Genomic DNA, 17,371 nt, shown 5'->3' with positions numbered 1-17,371 from the left:
TAACGATTACACAATTGCATTAATGCTCTCGGTAGTCTTTTCAAATTAATCAAGACATTTCATACACATAACATGACGAGGACTCAATTTTTGAATTCCGTAGACAAAAACGATGGTCCTTACATTCCTCATCACCTATATATCTTCAGAAAGATGAACAAGCGATAAAGATAAAATTTCTAGCCAGTTTAGGCGAATGCGCCGGGTGATAGTATACCCTCAGAATAATATCAAAATATGTTTGGTTAGCGAAATGGGATTTGATATTTTCGTTCAGGTTCCATTTTCCACAAATTGTCAACTGATAGCAGAAGATAATTTTTATCTTACGCTGCTTTATTATATTTTAAAAACGTAGCAAGGGGTTATTGAAAATTGTTTAATATTTATGACGATGAGTGATAACTTGATCCGCAATCTTTATAACCCGCTAAAGAAGCTGGTAATATTATGTGGGATTAGAAAGGAATCGCTCAACTCAGAGTTGTTCGTGCCTAACCAAATTATAAAATCTATTCTCTACTGTCAACAAAAACAAATATATCAAGTCACACACATATTTAGTGATCTGATAAAAATGGTAGTAACAGTAAGCGGTCAAGCTCTAAGACGGCCCTATATTTCTGAGATTGTCGCGTGTTGAAATTCTCTTTTAGCATGGTTGTAAATCTATGTCTCTAATTGTAATAGTTCATAGATAAGACAATAAAATCGCACATTCATCCCAGACACGCCAATGGCCAGATTGACGGAAACGTTCTGGTATGGCCTCCTAATCAGTTAATAGTTAATCTCAAACTATGAAATATTAAAGAGGTTAATGCGACGATAATTCACAGCTTTTGAAATACAAAACTATAAAATAAAACAACAAATATCATTAATATATGTTATATTTCCCAATATGACATATTATATAAGGGGTATATTTAATTTCATTAATACATATTATTGACATAATATTATAGTTTTCATTAATAGCAATTGAGTAACATATTTTATTAGATTTATTTAGTGAAATGTTGGGTATAAATTAACTTATGACGTTTCACTTCTGTACTTAGAACAGTTATATATAAAATATATATCAATAGGTAGATCTATTGAATAGATGGATCAAATATATAGTTATATAAATAAATTATTTCCGACCTTTCTAATATAACTTAAATTAGGGCCTATAATATTTTATTGCTATTATTATTTTACAATACTAAACTTATTATGTAGGGTATAAAAGATACAACATCTGACATTTTCAAGTCAGTACTAAGTTTCTATTGAAGTAGTGCATATTGCTGGATCATAACTTTTAACATTTAACATTTATTTTAAACAAGACAACAATAAAAGTTATAAACAAGGATTATTACCATATATACAATTCTGCTAAAAGGTAAGTGAAATTATTGTTTCTATATCTGCATTTATATATAATTGTAATATCTAAATTAATAATAACTACACACTATTAAAGTAATTAATACTTTTGTATTAAGATTAAAAACAGAGGAACAAATTTTTGACGTTTAAAAGCTCAGAAATATTTATTGAATAAAACTCTGTTGAGATTTTTACTGCTAATTAAAAGTAGAGTTTTATGCAAATTATGTAGTTAGTGTCATTTCTGCTAGAGCATATATTTTTTTACTTCTTTTATGTATTCATATAGACCATAGAAAATGAAAAATCTATGAAACCAATATATTACATAACTGTCAATATTCGATGTAATATTCATATTAACTCTTGATGCACAAATTAACGTATTTCTTATCTATAATACTAGGTTGGTGCTTTGTTAAGAAATACATTTACTAATGAACCCAGAAATTATTCAGAAGTCAATAGCACTTCAATTTACAGAAACATCTTAACAAGCTTTAATATCACATTTAGCACAATGATTTATTATGTCTCCTTAACCATATCGATTAATTAAAGTCCTTAACCAAGAACAATTTTTCTTATTTTCTTTATCTTCTCCAGACAACAAACTAAATCAATACTGTTATTTCAAAAATATGTATATCTTGTAAGCAGAGAAAGCAGACGATTCTTGTTATTCTTGAATTTTGTTAATCTATGTGGGGATGATATTTTCTTATATGTCGTGTTTCTGTTTCAAAGCTTCGATAAAGCGGCACCTTAATTTGTTATTTAAAATGTAAAATATCCTTTTACGTGACCTCAATTTTCTTGACCGTTTTGATCCAAGCTTGCAGTTCTACAATAATTCCAATAATACGGGAATAACCTAAAGTAATACAAAACACTTCTAAGAAATAAATAACTTGGTTTAATAATGCTTTAACTAGTCTCTTTGCTTTTTCGTATCGTTCCAATTATTAAAAAAAATAACATCACTAATTTGGCGGCTATTCCAAATTCTGGTTTTATTGGAATATAATTATTTGTAGGGCATATTACACAAAAATGTTGGGCCTAAAAATTCTCCCTCGATATAAGCTTTAACTTTGCAAAATTACAGGCTTTCAGGTGCCTTAATTTCTTCAGCACGGAAGGAATTATTTCTATTAAGCCGACTAATATATAAATATATATATTTTCCCCTCAATAAAATCTACTTGTAAAATTTAATTGAGCCTTCCAATATAAAACATATAATTGTATTGCATTCAATTAGTTAACAATACCGTATTTTATTAATATATTTGGGTATTGAAAAGGGTAATAAATGTTATTATGTTAAGTATTATCTACCCGTTGAAGAAGCATAGAAATGTATAATAGAAAGACTTACTCTAGGTGACCGTGTTATTTGTTGTTTTGTGAAATGTTAGTGAAAATAATATTTTTTTATTTATTTGCTCCAGTAATAACTTGATTATTATACTGATAACTGATTTATTAGAATATATTGTATGAAATTTGTTATTTTGTTTCAGAATGTCGAGGGCTGTCAGATATAAGCATGTCCTTCGCGAAATTCTCCGAAGCGGTTTCGACTTACCGACTGGAAAGCAGCAAATAGTTAGGTTAGTCAGCACTGGTGCTAATAATCTACATAAAGTAGCAGACTCGAAAGGTGCCACTTTCCTTGTATCTATGCCGAATAAATTGCGGAAAAACATGTGGTTGCAACGGCGTGACTATCTGCTGATTGAACCTATAATGGAAGGCAACAAAGTAAAGGGAGAAATCGTTAAAATACTTGGACCTGATGACATCAAATATTTTAAAAAAGAGAACGTATGGCCAGCAATATTTTCAAGTGATGGCAATGTGAGACCTGAAGAGATTGCTTCATCGTCAGTTAATAGAAATGAAGATCCGACAATTGAGTGTGGCTCAGAATATAGTGATGACGAAGAAGAGAATGATTATTGAACATAAAATGGTTTTGACAGGTTAAATTGTATTTAGATATTTATGTTGTAATAAAAGATAATATAAATTATGAAACAAAAACATATCTGTGTACGCCATTCTTGATAATATTTATATATATATATATATATATATATATATATATAAATTTGTATATTAATTATTTACTCATCATATGTCAATTTCTTCAATGTATCAGATCGAGTTAATACAAACCAGAGGTGTAATTAACCGTACCAGCCCAACAGTTCTAAGAATTAGAACAGAATATCAACAATGAATTATTAATGAAAGTTATGAGTAAATATACCTAATCAATTGTTATTCCAACATTTAACTTTTTCCTTCAACTTTTAATGTTTTAACACTTATTATTATCATTTTGTCATGAGTAAACCAATGCCACATTCTGAAATATCCATGTCTTTTCTAAATATACAAATTGAAATAATAAATCTTCCTTGATTTTATTATATGCTTTTAAAAATTGTATTATTTTAAATGAATTCCGAAATTCCATTGGACCTCTTCGCGGGACGTTTTTATTGCATTTAAATCCTATATTGCCTAACAGTGTACGAATATATGTTCTACATGCCTCATAGATCATATCTCTAAGCTATGTATGGAAATGTATAAAAACAATCAAAGCGCTTGCGTTTGTCCATTTTCAACCTGTAGTTGTTAAACTAATATTTTGAAGAATTTTGAAGACAGTTGACAACCGAACGACTTTTGTAGGCCGATTTGTTTACGTATTTGATCGTAACAGGTATCATTGTATGTCTTTTTGACTTGAATAAAATGAGAAAGAGAATATTGGCTAATTCTAAAACGACCTTACAAGTTACAGTAGGCAATACATTAAACATCTTTATGGCGTATGTTCACCGATGTCTTGGATAGACTATACTGTATTAACACTCACTACTTTTTTAGTTAGTAAGGAAACTGTACCTCGACAAGAAGTCGCAATATATTGCATTCAAATATTTCAAAAAGTTCAAATCAAAACCTATCAAAACTATAAAGGGAATACACTAATTAATACTTTTGTATATAGATTAAAAACAGAACAATAAAATTTTGACTTTTAAAAGCTTAGAAATATTTATTGAATAACTCTCTCTTGAGATTTTTAATGTTAAATAAAATTAGAATTCTATGTAATGGATAATAAATTAAATTCGACCACACTTTCTTAATTTAATAATGTTTCTCTCGTTATAGAGTAAATGGACTAATTTATAAATTATATATTACTAAACCTTGTGTTCACGATTTTTCAATATAATAGTCAGAAGTTAAAATAATAAATGAATATGTATTAAAATATATTCACACCATGTCAATACCTAACACTCATTAACATTGCTTAAATTGCGTTTAATTAAATTTAATTTCCAATATCTTTCAACAATCAAGAAAATATTAATAAGTGTAATTGACTACGCCACTGAACATTATAACAAAGTATCATAAGTAAGATTGTTTTCAGAACTGTAACAACTTCAGAGTATTAAATACATGGTCTTTCTTTACTCTTATGTTCTCTTATGTAAACATAAGTATGGTATAACAAATGAAGTAATACGTGTTGGTATATTAAAATAGAAAATTTAGGAATAAAATTTTGAACTTGATATTTTGCTTTAACATATATATTAAACCAATAACAAATCCAATTAATTATGCAATAACGAACACAATTAAATATTTTGGAAATGGACTGATAATAATTCATAATTCCTTCTATTTGTCCAATGTATTCCATCTATGCAAATTATGTAGTTAGTTTCATTCTGACTCCTGCCTTTTTTTTACTTCATTTATGTATATGTATGTATATATATATATAGTCCTTATCTTTTATCCATATTACTCACAAAAATATATATTACAAAGAAAATAAATTCACCTGCTTGATTAAAAAAAACATAAATTTTTATATAAAATAGCATTGTTATTTGCTTATTTACTTCACTCTTCGATACCGGCCTTCCAAATAGCTCATCGTTAGTTTATGTTCTATGACTTCCATTGAGTCCCTACCAAAATGATGAATCTCTGAAACTATTATATAACTATTAACATTCTATGAAATATTCATATTAACTCTTGATGCACAAATTAACGTATTTATTAATTAACCCAGAAATTATTCAGAAGCCATTTCCACTAAAATTTACACAAACAACTTAAACGAACTTTTAGCACCATATTAATTAATAGCAGTCCTTAGCAAGCAGTGATTTCAAATATTTAAATCTTATACGCAAAGAACACAGACAACTCCTATTATTCCCGAATTTTGTAAATATATGTTGAGATGATATTTTCTCATATGTCGGATTTCTTTTTCACTGCCCTTACTATTCTTAATCGTTTTTTGATACAAACTTGCTACGCTTCTCCTATAATTTCAATAATACGGGGGAATATCCCGAATACCAGGAATAAATAACACAAAGCAATGCTTAGAAATAAATAACTTCGTTTAATAATGTTTTAACGGCTCACTTTACGTTTCATATCGGTTTTATAGGAATATATTTATTTGTAGCGCATATCAAAAAAAACATTAGCCCTAAAAATTCTTCCTCGATATAAACTTTATCTGTGCAATATCTCAGGCTTTCAGGTGCCCCAATTTCTTCAGAAAAGAAGGCAATATGAGGCAATATTACCGCTAAGCCGATTAATATATAAATATTCACTTATAAAAATTTATTGATGCTTCCAATATAAAATAAATTATTGTATTGTATATATTAATATAACTTATATATATATATATATATATATATATATATATATATATATATTAAATGTTATTATGACAAGTGTTAGACAACTGTATAATAGAAAGACTTACTTTAGGTAACCGAGTTATTTGTTGTTCCTTGAAATGCTAGTGAAAATATTTTTTTAATTAATTGCTCCAGTAATAACTTGATTATTACACTGATAAACTGATTTATTTGAATAAAACGTATGCAATTTGTTATTTTGTTTTAGAATGTCGAGGCCTATTAGAAGCATGTCCTTCGCGAAATTCTCCGAAGCGATTTCGACTTACCGACTGGAAAGCAGCAAATAGTTAGGTTAGTCAGCACCGGCGCCAATAATCTACATCAAGTAGCAGGCTCGAAAGGTGCGACTTTCCTATCTATGCCGTATAAATTGCGGAAAAACATGTGATCACAACGGGGCGACTATCTGTTGATTAAACCTATAACGGAAAGCAATAAAGTGAGAGATCATGAAAATACTTATTCCTGATAACATCAAGTATTTTAAAAAGGAGAACGTATGACCGGAGAGATTTTCGAGTGAAGACAATGCGAGATCTGAGGAGATTCCTTCTTCTTCACTTAATAGTGGTGAAGATCCGTCCATTGAGAGAAGCTCTGAAAATAGTGATGACGAAGAGAATGATTATTGAAAATAAAATTGTTTTAATATGCTAAATCGTATTTATATATTTATGTTGTAATAAAAGAGAAGATTATATAAATAAGGAAACAAAAACATAACTTTGTACATTATTCTTGATAAAATTAACTAGTGAATTCTCCATAATACATTTACCAAATCTACAAAACATCTACATCATCTACATCATCATCCTGCTCTCATGCATTCTAACCTAATGCTCATGTATAATTCTGAACAGTTACACACATATATCGTTCATATACTATACAACTTCCTAGTGTTATTTTATATTAATTACATGCTCACCTTTAGTTGTTTCCACTCTCATCACACTGCCTTGGAAATTGTCAGCATTGAATCATAATCCCACGTTCAGAAAATTTAACTTAAGTGAAATAGCTAAGCTGTTTTCAATCTAATTAACAATTGATCACGATTTCATCTTATATCAATGTCTTTTTCTGTCTGGTCGAGTTGATCCAAACCGAATTTGTTATTAATCTTAATCCTAATCTTAATCATTCTCCAGCTCTAAGAGCAATATATATTATAACTAATAAAGTATAATCAATTGTTATTCCAACGTTTACCTTTTTCCGCCAACTTTTGTTGTTTTAGCATTATTTTTATTATCATCTAGCAATGAGTGACTGAATGTCTCATTCTGACATATCCATGTCTCATCTAAATACACTAATTGAAATAATAAATCGTCCTTGATTTTATTATATGCTTTTAAAAATTGTATTCTTTTTAAAGCAATGTCTGGAAATTTCATTAGGCATCTTCGCGGGATATCTTTACTCCATTTAAGTCCTATGTAAACTAACATGCCTCAAAGGCCATCTCTATAAGCCATCTATGGATACTTTCAAGACAGTTTCCTCTAAAATATTTGTATTGAATTATGTTAACAATCAAAACAACTACTCACTGTTTTTATACACTTCATATATTTGATCTCTGATAGAGCTGATATGAAGTTGATCGTGAGTCACCGGCTTCGTATAAGGACCGTTTCTGTTCGGTGAATCCAAAATTATAATTTTCATGTTGTGATGGCCGTACCAATGGACCCATACTTATATACAGTGCAGCTGCAACAAGCTAAAAATAATTTTAATAAAAACCGGTTAAACTGAACAACATGATCTATTATTTCAGATATTATATATTCGATACAACTATTTAACAATATATATAATTAAATAATAAATAGCAGTGAGAAACCGAATCTCAAGGTTTTCAGCAAAGCTTTATAAATTTATTACATTTCTGTCTATGAGTATGTTTCTTTTTTTCTCATTGAAACAAATACACGGGAGTCTCTTTCTAGAAAGCCGTTAAGAATTGCCCTGATCATTTGACATTGACATCATTTTATATAACTTATTTTCATCTCTTTGGCGATACGGTGTCAAAAGAGCGATGTTAGTTTGAGAGCGATTCGCTCATATATTCATTTTTGTGCCGCTTCAGCGATTTCGATATTGTAGAGCAGTCGTAAATCATGCTGCATTAATCTGAAAAATTGGTGATCAGAAAGATAAGGTATGCATAAAATACCGTTATCTATAACAAGTTTTGCAACGTTTGATCAAACGTTATCATGCAAAAAGATCGCTCAGAAGTCTTTGTGTCTGTTACTCAGTATCAAGTAATTGGAATTTCTAAAATAGTCAGTTTCAACGTAAACAGCTCATAATTGCTCTTACATTGATGCCTTGAAGCCCAACGCTTAATTTCACACTATATATAGTACGATTTTATAACCATACTATATGTATTTCTTCCTTTTTCCTTTAGAAATTTATATAAATATACAATGATTAAATTTATGAATTTATTTGCAATGATTTTCCAAAACTTAGGTCTATAAAGTAATTAATTAAAATAAGTGCGACAAAGTTCAAAGAACAAAATTTTATATAGTACATATCCTATTGCATTAACCATTAAACAGATAAATATTTATTAAATCTTTAAAATGTTCACAAATGTATTGTTAATAATTCTTAATTTCTTCTATTTGTCCCACGTGTTCCATCTATGCAGATTGTGTAGTTAGTTTCATTCTAAATTTTTAAAGTTTCTCAGTTTCATAGTAAAAATTCTCCCTCGATATAATCCTTAACCATGCCAGATTCCCACGTTTTGTATAAAAACAGAAGCAAAATGTTCGCTAAACCAATTAATGTATAGATGGCACGTATAATTATTGAATAGGGTTGAAATGAATTTGAATAAATATGAAAAAAGCTAAATTAATTTGGACCGATCCGATGTTGACATATATTGCAAGATTCTTCAATGCTTAAATATTTATAATATTAAATTTAATAATGATTTCTTACATTTTTTTGCCGCTTGAGTACATATGTATAATTTGGCGATACCATGGTGTATAGTTACGATCTCAATATGAATATAAACATTACATAACAAAATAAAATAAAAATAATGAAGTAAAAAGCTACATGATTAAACACATATATATGGAAATTTGTGCGTGTAAAAGAAAGATAGATTTGGATAGCAAAATTCGTGATCAGATATAATTTTGTAAGATAATGATTTCAAGAAATCTAACGAACTTGGGTAGATTTATCCTGCTGAACAAGTCTGTTTGTCATCGAGGATAGGTAGGTTCGGTATTCAATGTGGCCGAAGAGTTACATTATAAGAATATATGGTATACCCTAGCAAACGTTGGTTAAGGATAATCCTACCGGGATTTGAAAAGGAGAATAGAGGAGAAGAAGTCGTGTTTTATGGGACATAACTTGTTGCTATGTTCCATTAGGTCCCAGTTCAGTTGTATCATGCTCGTATTTACTAACTAGGATTTATCTGACCTGGACGAAGTGCTTAACGTGGTTTCCGAACCGAACCACGGTCCTAAGCCACTAGCCTCGGATTTCACAATCTTGCCATTTGGACAATCACAATTATAAACAATTATAAAAGAGGACTTCCTGTCACCTTGACCTCTGCGCTAGCCAAGTAGGTAGTCATGTCACTTAATTTGGATTCAATGTAAGGTAATATACATTTATATTGAAATGTATTTTAATAGTGAGAGCCAGTATTAATGGCGTCCTTGATCATAAGGCCAACCGTTTTATTTCCTTGCTCTTAGATTCATCGATGTAAATGTGTTTAGGTAGGGGTGTAAGTTCGGGTTTTACTGAATTTGATTTTCGAAATATCTTGTACCAAATGCTCTTTACTGTATACAAGTAGAGATTTCTTAATAGAAAAGGATAGAACGGTCCAGACGTGAAATTTTGGCTAATTTATATTAAGGAAGTGGGTGAAGCAGTTCTCTGTGCTACAACAATCATAAATACTACAGAGAGTCCTCTGTAGGCTCTGTTATTGACAAGTGATGACCTCCACTTGTGTGAGTGACACTTCGTCTCGGATCGCATAGCAACTTGATTTAAAGGATGATTTCCTAACAATATAATGGAAAACCAATGTAAGCCCTTTTCCAAAACATTGAGTTTTTTTATTATTATTAATTAACGACCCAACAGCCTCTCGGACTTTTTTATTTAGTCTCGATACTGAGTTATTTGATTATTAACAAAGATACTTTTTCTCTGAACTAGCAAAAGTAAGCCGTTTAAATCACAATACCTAGAAATATAAAATGGGAACTTAAATGGGCACACCCTTAACCATGCTTTGCGTGTCTGAAATAGTAAATGCCGGACGTAAGAAGATATAGTATAGACGATATTTTCCAATGGGATTCTGGTACAGCGTACAAACGGTTTTTAAGTATTACATTCTTTTAATTATACGAAATTTAAATGACAAAATGATAATGGACCCAAATATGGAATATCATTACTTAACGAATATGCAATTCCTAATTGTAATTTTATTAGTAAGGCTTTCATTAAAACGTCATTCAAACGTAATTTAAATTTTTAAGTTTATAGTTATAGTTTTATAGTTTATCCGCAGATGCCATTGAAACAAATAAATATGTACTTTCAACTTCAGGCTAGTAAGAAATATTATTTAATGATACTACGGACCTATTTAATTCAATTGTGTGCAAAGCTATTTCTATTTATTTATTGAAAATTACAAAACCAAATTGAACGAAAATCCTTTTTCAGATATTATATCTGCAAATGGGGATCTGTTTTAAAATGATTAATTGTATATGCTGAGCAAAGGCAATGTAATAAGAAAAATAATAATTAGGTGTTACTTTTTCTGATTGATGAAAAAAGCTAAAATCAATTGCATAGAATAAAAGTGAAAAATTGTGTATGGCTGCATATAATATGGATAGTGTCCAATTAAATACGTATAAAGAATATATAACAAAGAAAATGAGGTTTTGAGATAAATATTATAACATGCAATTATAATTATATAACATGCATTATTAACTGATTTTTGAGTTAATAGCAATATAATATTAGAAAATACATTATAAGTTATCAGATACTAGATATTGTCAAATGTCAGTTATTACTATAAATATTGTTTTTATGTATTTTAAGAATATTATATACTATTTGCTGTTAAGATTCTATTTTTTAATTTCCTTGTAATATAAATATTTTAAATCATGTTTATTAATTTCCCCTTGTAATAAATAAACCACTCTTGGTGCACCCTCGGATGATTTAGGCGAACAAAACTTGGCAAGAATTTTATACAGGGTAGATCGCATTATAAGTGGTATATATTCTACACTTTTAATAATACTTACATTAAATATAAGTTAAATTTGTCAATCTAACTTGCTGTAATTATAATAGCCCAAAAAAGAGAAATCTGCTTCTGAGAAATCGGTTTCTGCTTAAAATTGACTAATTTGGCCAAATAATAATAGATGGCGCATGACTATATATTTTTTGGCGGCATAGACAACCAGCCATACTCTACAACGCGCAAAGCCCAAAAATAAAACCGACAACAGCGAAGGGTATTTCTTCTTCTTATACTTTACACTGGCCGATTGTCAAGTGATGTAATTGGCACCATCGCATTCGGCCAGGTATAAATTCAAATTACAACCCTCAAAAAACCCTCTTTCTCATTTTCCCGCTGTAAGAAGAAGACCCCTTGTGTCGTGTCGGACCAGTTTCTGTAAATAAATAATTCCACATGGTCCTTGTTTTTGGTCACAAGTGAGCAAACGCGGCACCCACTTGGAAACATAGCTCTCTTACGGTCAAATGCTCACGCAATATGAATCCAACATGTTCTTTTGATATCTTAAGTCGAAATTCCTGACCAGGTTATACTTTCCAAATGGATGCAAAGTTATTTTCGTCAACGCTTGAATCTCGAAACGTTCTCGTTCTGCCATTTCGCTGGACAACGATGCGGATGTTGCTGGTTCTTTCTCCATGTTCTCTTCTTAGGTTGTTGTGGCTTTTCTTGTGTAATAATGTAGCCGGGTGGCATCGTGTCAGTAATCACGTGGACTAGCACAGTGCTCAGAAAAACAAAATGTTTGCAGAAAAATGCTCCTACCTTGCTTTCCAATCACGTCGGGGTCACCAATTTGTGAGTTCTATGCGATGCAACCCACACAATAACTTAGTAAAAAACAATGACCACGTGGAATTCTTTATTTACAGAAACTGGTCCGGTACGATACAAGGGGTACTTTTTCTGACAGTGGGAAAATGAGAAGGAGGGTTTTTCGAGGGTTGTAATTTGAATATATACCTAGCCGAATGCGATGGTGCCAATTACACCAATTGACAATCGGCCAGTATAAAGTATAAGAAGAAGAAATACCCTTCGCTGTTGTCGGTTTTATTTTTGGGCCTTGCGCGTCATCAATATGTATTCCACAATAATAAAATTATAATAACTTATAGCTATAGTTTACACTAAAGGTATACACTTTATATAAATTCGTATGGTTTGGTTCGGTTCAATCTCCTGACATCCTGCGCGCTGTCCAGCAGTTACATTGCTTCTACGTTACTATGATTTAATAATCTTCTTTAGTGTTTCACGACGAAATCTTGGAGTTCGCAAATTCATTTAATTTCCAGGTCATCGTGCAGTTCTTCGTTGGTTACCTAGCGATAGGCATTGGTAATCAATCGAAGAACATTGTTTTGATAGCGTTGTATGACTAGTTGATTTGAATATTTGTGACTAGTTGATTGTGTAACCCCATATTTGCACCCCATAAGTCCAAATTGGCTTTATAATTGTCTTATAGATCAACATCTTTAATTTTAGATCAAGTTGAGAGTATCTTCCGACTAACGAGTATAGTTGTTTTATTTTGGTTTTGATGTGTTCTTGTCTAACGTGATGTTTCTAATTTAATTTTCCGTCAAGATGGATTCCATGGTATTTAGCTGATTCTGCTTGAGAAATCGGACATCCACTGAGTGATATAATTAAGTTTTTATTATTTCGCCGCAATGCAAAATTAACGTGGACAGATTTGGAGCTACTAAGTTGAGTTTTCCAATCTTTCGACCATTCGTAGATTTTGTTGACTGCCATTTGTACTTTTTCTATTGCCCTAGGCAGTGATATGTCGTTTGCCATAATAATTCTGTCGTCAACAAAGATTCCAAGTAGTGTTTTTTTTGTTGATAGAATGTCAGCAGTGTAGAGCAGATATAGGAGAGATCCTAAGACGCTACTTTATGGAACTTCAGCCGAAATAACTTCAAATGTCAAGAACGCCCTTTCGTGCGATACTCTAAATTTTTTTCTGAAAAGGTGACTTCAGCAATTATCAATAGTTACGCGGTAACAATTTGCTCATCTTACAAATTAATCCCAAATACCAAACCCGATCAAAAGCTTGTGAGACATCCAGGAATATTACAGGGCAGTATTTCGTTTCCTCAAACGCTTTCTCACTAGCCGCAGTTACTCTGTGCACTTGATCGATTGTTGAATGGTAATTTCGAAAAGCAAACTGGAAATTTGGTATTATTACAAAAATTTAACACGTTTAAATATTAGTTTCTCAAATAGCTTTGATATTGCAGGTAGTATATAACCATTAAAATATATAAAATTTCAGTATATATTATAGCAATAAATTATTAGTTAGACTAAATTATACGAATCATGTTGTTTTCCATTATAATCACTAAGACGTAGTAATTTCGCACGAATTACAGCCAATAAAAATTTTCCGATATTTATCTTTTTGAAATAATATTTTTATTACTTCTAATAATTTAAAATGTTATTTTTGTTTCATGATTAATTTATTTAAATTATTATTTGTGTTTTTAGACATGATATAAACTGAAATATATTTTTGGGAACACATTTCCAAATAAGGCTACACACACAATTTATATATGCATCAATTTTGTAATATTTTAAGACAAAAAAATGTATATATTTGCAAATTGGTGATACACAATGCATGTTTTAGAAGAATTATTGTTAATAATTTGCATGAGTTTAGTTATATATTCTGCATTTTTAATTTAATTCAAGTCTGTGTTGTTAAGTATGTCCCTGCGGATTAATTTGCACAAAGTAGAGAGAAAACTCACACTTATATTTTTATTCAACGTGAATCTTCTCATACTCTCCAACAGGATTATCATAGCCTTTTGAATAAAAGGAAATTATTTAATTCCTCAACTGTTTAATTCTAATTCAACATAAAGAAGTCTTTATGGATTTATCAATCAGAATGTGAAAATTTACTGATTATACCATTTTTTTATTAAAACATATTTATTAGAACCTACTCTGTTATGTCATTAAGCTATTATTTATCAAAATAATACGTAGACAGGTGTAAACAAATTATATATTTGAACAGAAAACAAGACGTAAAACCATACATTAGTAAGTTGTTCACTTATAGGTAAATAAAACCGAATATTCACCAAATTTAGGTACAAGCTTACAGATAAAGTGACGAAAAGGCCAAAAAATTGTAACGAATGAAAACATTAATATTATTAATTAATTCAATCCCAACACAAAAAACATTTCTTCATAATTTTAATACTTAAACTTAAGTAGAAATAAGATATATAACTTTCAATTGATTAAAAAAATTAAATGTTTAAACTAAATTTAATTCAAATATGAATTAATAGTTATTCGTATATTGTATAGGTATTTTAATAATACGAAATAAAATAATATATTTTTGAACGTTTAAAATCATGTTTTAGAATTTTTGAATAGTTTTAATGTTAGCCAACAAAAATTTTTCGTTCTTTTGAAATATTTTATATGTTACCGAAATGTTTTCCGTTTCCAAAACCTTAAAGTATATTAGCTTAACCTTAGATGACACTAGCATCAAATATTGTGCTAACGATTTGTATTTTTAGTATTTACTAGTTTTTGCATAAACACCACCTATAATTAACTTTCTAGAGCCATCACATATCTGTCCTAGGCTTTAATACTCTCGGACTGTATAATATCAATCCAAGAGCGGTAGTGCTCTTGGATCAAACCGCAGGTTTGATGCTAACGTTCGATGTTCGGTTGCCTAACGTGCCTCTCGGTTACTCAGTTCACTTGAATACTAACTTTTATAGTATTTAGTTCACTGAAAATGAACAAATGAAATGTATCTATTTTATGAGTCTAGGGGTCTAATTAATTAGCATATTTAGATAAATTTTAAAAGCTTATTATGTATGAAAATTAATTGTAAAACGAAAACGTATATAGGACAAAATGAAACATATGTTGTTTAAGGACGAAAAGAACATGCATACTTTCTCTCTTATCAAGTAGAACTCGAAATAATGAGAGCGCAGTCCCATATATACGGACTTCCAAGTATGTCCATGGAAGATCTCCGATTGCGATTATAAGTAGACATACATCGAGAAGCGCGTTGATCTTAAAAAATCTAGGAACTTTAATCTTTTTGGAATTAGAAATGTTAACATCTTAACAATGTTAATAAATATTATCAGGCTACAGAAAGTGTTAAGATGTTAACATTTCTAATTCCGAAAAGATTAAAGTTCCTAGATTTTTTAAGATCAACGCGCTTCTCGATGTATTCGTCTACTCCTTTAGTTGACAAGATAGGTGAAGAGCTATGAGAAGGGATTTTTTTTATTTGGAAGCGGTACGCGCGGAAGTCGCACTGAAAAAGGAATAGCCAGGGTTTTACTCAGGTTAATTTGTAGTCGCCAGAACTGTACTACCACAAGACCGCATGGTTGAGCTAAGCTTGAACACGGTAGATAAAAAGATGAAGTCGTACTGGTTTTATATACCCTCGAACCAATCCTCACGCACTGCCATCAGTAGATTCCTCTTTCGGTGTATATGTGGTGGCCTATCGAATCGTAGTGGTAGCTACTAATTGTTGAGAATATTAAAGTACATATTACTTCAATGTTTTACGCTGAATATTGTTAAAATTCAAATTGATACTGGTTTGAATAACAATTCAATAACAAAATAGGATAAACAATTATTTATTACATTTTTAATATAATTAATACTGCTACATAGACGCAGTATAATCGCATTAGTTTTAATAATGTTATAAACAAGCCAATAAAAACTTTCCGATGTTTGTTGTGTTGAAATAATATTTGCACCAGCCCGATACATTGGAATTTCATTTTATTTTTTATGATAAATTTGTTAAAGCTCTTGTTTGTTTTTAATCCAATCCTAGACTGTATGATTAATATGAGCGCTAAAACAAAAACAAAACACAGTTTAAGTCGACAGAGTGTCTGGAGAGTCGATGATCTTTGTAATGTCACGAAACGGTCCGCCAGCTGAATTAAAATTAGAGATGAAGCTGAATATCCGTTTACGACTCGTTTTTCGTTTTGTATATACATTTGTATGATGTTTATTCTATTTGATGTATCCGGCATAAATTAAAATCCGCATCGGATACCAAATATCCGAATAATTATAAAGAATAAAGATACTGACAGAAATAATAATTGTGTTATATCATGTAAGTTATGCAATATGAAAGGGGTTTAAAAATATTAATTTCATTGAAAACACTGTTTTATTATGGAAAGAAGACTTATTCAACAGCGATACAGAACGATGCTGATATTTATTTATTATAAAAGAGACCAAACATCTCTCGGCTATTAGTATTTAATATCTCACTCGTTCCATTCTTAAAAGACAGATAGTCTATCCAAAGTTGCTGTGAACACACGTCATCAATATGCTTAATGGATTGCCTGCCATAATCTGTAAATTCGTTTTCTGATCAGAGAATATTTTCCTTTAACGAATATGTAAACGAACCAGTCTGTCAAAGTCGTGCGGTTGTCAAACGTATGCAAAATTTTTCAAAGCAATAGTGATATAAGAGGTTATAAACCGGCAAACGTTGTATTAACGCTTTGCTTGTTTTGATAATTTCAAATCGCTGGTTAATATTACTCTGATTAAAAATACCGATTCCAGACAGAAAAGATTGCGTCCTCTAATCAGTTGCTTCAAACAGGAATGAGATAATGGAGGTTCCTTCGTGCCATAAAATTCGTTAGAGAGGTAAACAATTTTATTGTTAAATGTTAAATTGCTGAGATTTTTATTGAAAATGTTTTTAACGTGTTGCAAGTGCACTGAATATTAGTAT

General features: G+C 30.3%; 1 pseudogene across 1 annotated transcript; it reads left to right on the top strand.

Annotated features, from left to right (window-relative positions):
* The first annotated feature begins 1,307 nt into the window (after window positions 1–1,307).
* Window positions 1,308–3,456, top strand: LOC143191454 (putative RNA-binding protein EIF1AD pseudogene; annotated as a pseudogene). The gene is made up of 2 exons (XR_013004512.1): window positions 1,308–1,396; window positions 2,910–3,456. The product of XR_013004512.1 is annotated as a putative RNA-binding protein EIF1AD pseudogene (transcript).
* Window positions 3,457–17,371: the final 13,915 nt, after the last annotated feature.

This window comes from Rhynchophorus ferrugineus, unplaced genomic scaffold (assembly GCF_030347505.1).
Source record: "Rhynchophorus ferrugineus isolate W39M unplaced genomic scaffold, kcgeb_rfMv2 rfM1, whole genome shotgun sequence".
Taxonomy (NCBI): Eukaryota; Metazoa; Arthropoda; class Insecta; order Coleoptera; family Curculionidae; genus Rhynchophorus; species Rhynchophorus ferrugineus.
This window is presented reverse-complemented; position numbering and strand designations above follow the sequence as displayed.